Genomic DNA, 3,536 nt, shown 5'->3' with positions numbered 1-3,536 from the left:
TTTTGCCATTCCCTGCATTTTGGTATCTAAAAAAACTTAAGCAAATGGTACAGTTAAGTATGAGGAATACTTGGAAGATCTGGACACACAGCATGTCAGCTGTCATCAAGAACATGAATCCTCAGCTGTTGCCCTTTTTTTCTCCTTAGAAGTAAGTCCTGTCACACAGCACTATAAAAAGGAGGGGGCATGTCAAGAGAAATTTCATTTTGTTCTGATTATCATATTAAGTTACTCATGATCATTGTTTCAGAACACCTCTAAATTTGTTCTCCGCGTGTAATTTCTATGAAACTAATAATGCCTATGTGACATACATATACATTGTGCCCAATAGGATCAACCATTTCAAAAAGACCTCAGTGCTATAAATTGTGAATATTTTTAGACTTTCCTTCTATAATATACCAGACCCAAAACACAAAGAATGTTGACTAAGAATGAGATCTTACACCTCTTTTCTTTGAAGTTTCAGGTTTTCTACGTTTTGTTGTTGTTGCTGTCATTGGTTTGTTTTAGTTCTTGGTTGTTTTTTCTAAAATAAACTTTTTATTTTAGAATACTTTTAGATTAGCAAAATAGTTGAGAGGAGAGTTCGGAGAGTTCTCAAGTATCCCACACCAAGTTTTCTCTATTGTTCACATCTTACAGTGTATGGTACATTTGTCATAACTAATGAGACAATACTGATGCATCATTGTTAGCAAAAGTCTATGTTTTATTCAGATACGCTTAGTTTTCACCTATGTCTTTTTTGAGATGGAGTTTCACTCTGGTCACCCAGGCTGGAGTGCAGTGGCATGATTTCAGCTTACGGCAACCTCTGCCTCCCGGGTTCAAGCGACTCTCCTGACTCAGCCTCCCGAGTAGCTGGGACTACAGGCATGCCACCACACTCAGCTAATTTTTGTATTTTTAGTAGAGACGGAGTTTGGCAATGTTGGCCAAGATGTTCTCCATCTCCTGACCTTGTGATCCGCCCTCCTCGGCCTCCCAAAGTCCTGGGATTACAGGAGTGAGCCACAGTGCCCAGCCACTAATGCCCCTTTCTTTTCAGGATTCCATCTAGGATACTACATTACGCTTACTTACGATGTTTCCTGAAGCTTTTCAAGGCAGTAAAAGCTTCTCAAACAGTCCTTATTTTGGTAACATTGACAACTTTAAGAAGTTATTGTCAGAAATTTTGTAGAATATTCCCATAATTTGGATTTTATGGGTGCTTTTCCTCATGATTAGACTGGGCTATGGGTTTTTGGGGGTCAAAGACTACCTCAACCACACGGTCAAGGTTAACATCAAAGTAATGTCATGCTATGCTAAGAGCAGATACCCTTGATATGATAAGAATGGTACTTTGTGATTTCTACTTTGAGGGAAAAATTCTACACCAACATATATTCCTCTGTGCATTCACAAATCAGTAATATATGTAGTTAATAACACAAAGGGATTTAGATATATAGTAGAATCAAGCAATTTCCCTTCATATTATGAAATAAAGTGCTCCTATTTCAAATTTGGGGTATTTGAGTTTTTAAGACCAAGATCATTGGTGACATTACTAATGTAAAGCATATTTGGAGTGAATGGATAAAACATATGGATTAATATATTTTATATTGTTTTAATTTCTTTTCTGAATGCAAGGAAGATCAAAATATTTTTGCCCAGAACACATAAATCTCCTTTATCTGTTTAACTTTGTCATAGATTTTAAGGGGTTTGTGCACATGAAACAAAGTATTGATGCAAACTATGTGTTAAAGCAAAATATATCTATCTATCAGTAATTGCAGAAAATCCCAGTCTATCTTTGAATGATCCAAAGGAAAACTGGTGAACAAATTTCTGCTATTTATGAAGTTATTTCTGTTATAAACATAGCATTATTTTTAAAATCTATTCTGATTATTTAAATATGAGAATATTCTAGGTAAAATATGTTCAGATTCTTCTGTCTTGTATGTAAAAAATGAGCACCAGCAGCTAAATTTAGGTAATGATTGAGTCCTTGGTATGGGGAAACAAGGGAAGGAGCCATCAAAATGTTTTTCCTGTAACATACATGGATAAAATAATCCAGTAGTTCATGCCACCATGTGAAATAGGAGACTGATTAATTGTGAGTCAATTGTAACTAAGGTGAATTATTTCTGCTCTGAGAGTCTTAATCTTGCTTAGTTGTAATATATGGCAGAAATAGTGACCTTCTCCAAGTTGGTGAATGCTTTTATATCAGACCCAAGAAAGTGGCTAATGAATCTACATCTTTAAACACAACTATATTTAACAATTAGAATATGTGTGTATTTTTAATACATTTGTATACATGTATGGATGTATATATACACACATAAAGTAAATGTATATGTGATGTATATATGCCCTTTATATATCTAAAATGTATAAATGTGCTTTTAAAACCCAAACTATTTTTTAAACTAGTTAATAACTACTCATTAATTAAATATTTCACAAGTTAAAACAACAGAAATGAGAGTGGGATTGAGCAATAACTGATTACTAATTGTAATCCCCTCTCTGGGCAGAATTTACCACATGCAAAGTTATAAAGTGCCCATTGGTTGTTTTATATTTCTTAATATGAGTCTAGCCTTGCAAACGGAGGAAACCAAGGACAGAAAAGGAAAAACTTTCAAGTTACCACAACTTGCACAGTGTTGATAATTAAAGCTCTTTTCTCTCTTTATGTCTCTAAAAATGTATTTTGTCTCTCTCATATGGACAAAAGATTTATGTGATAAATAATGAGACTTTGCACCATTTAGAAAATAAATATCTACTTTTATTGAAAGCTACTTTACTATTAGAAAATTTGTTTTGCAAGAAGGTAAATCTTGCTGTCATTTCCATCCATTTGATATGCTCCATTAAATTATGCAAAGAAAATTAAATTATAGGAAGTCATGTTGAAGTTTTTTTAGCATAGAATTCACTACAATTAGAGGAGAGAAAGACTGCCAGAGTCTGTGCTCCCTAGAAGGGAAGCCACTTTAAGACATGATGGGCTTTCCTTATACGTCTGCTTTTTTATTTTTAACCACCACCACCTCTTTGCTGACCAACACTTCCTTGCAAATTATGGCAATGAGGGAGGAGCATGAGAAAAGACGCTGTGTGAAAGTTGGTGATACTCCCTGACAAAATTCCAAGTTGAAATGGAATCCTTCAGTAAAGTCTCTTAGGCAAGGAGGGAAAAAAAGATTTACAACTTCAGCAGAACTGTAATTCTACCAAGAAAAAGTACAGTCAATCTACCTCACTGTCATCAAAGGATCTGAAGCTGGCTCTGTCATATTTCTTTCTCCTTTATATATGCAGGTGTTGGGGGGGGGGGGGCGGGGAGGAGAGAGAGTTAAAAAAAATTGATGAAGCCCTGACCCTTTAGATTCCATTTATAGTCTGAGCCGGAATGCCATCCCCCTTGACTAGAGAACTATCCAATCCAGCCGCATGTGTCAAGATTCTATTAGGCACTAAGTGAAATATATATGCATGCCCTTATACCGTTT

Source organism: Chlorocebus sabaeus, chromosome 10, assembly GCF_047675955.1.
Source record: "Chlorocebus sabaeus isolate Y175 chromosome 10, mChlSab1.0.hap1, whole genome shotgun sequence".
In the NCBI taxonomy this organism is placed as follows: domain Eukaryota; kingdom Metazoa; phylum Chordata; class Mammalia; order Primates; family Cercopithecidae; genus Chlorocebus; species Chlorocebus sabaeus.
This window is presented reverse-complemented; position numbering follows the sequence as displayed.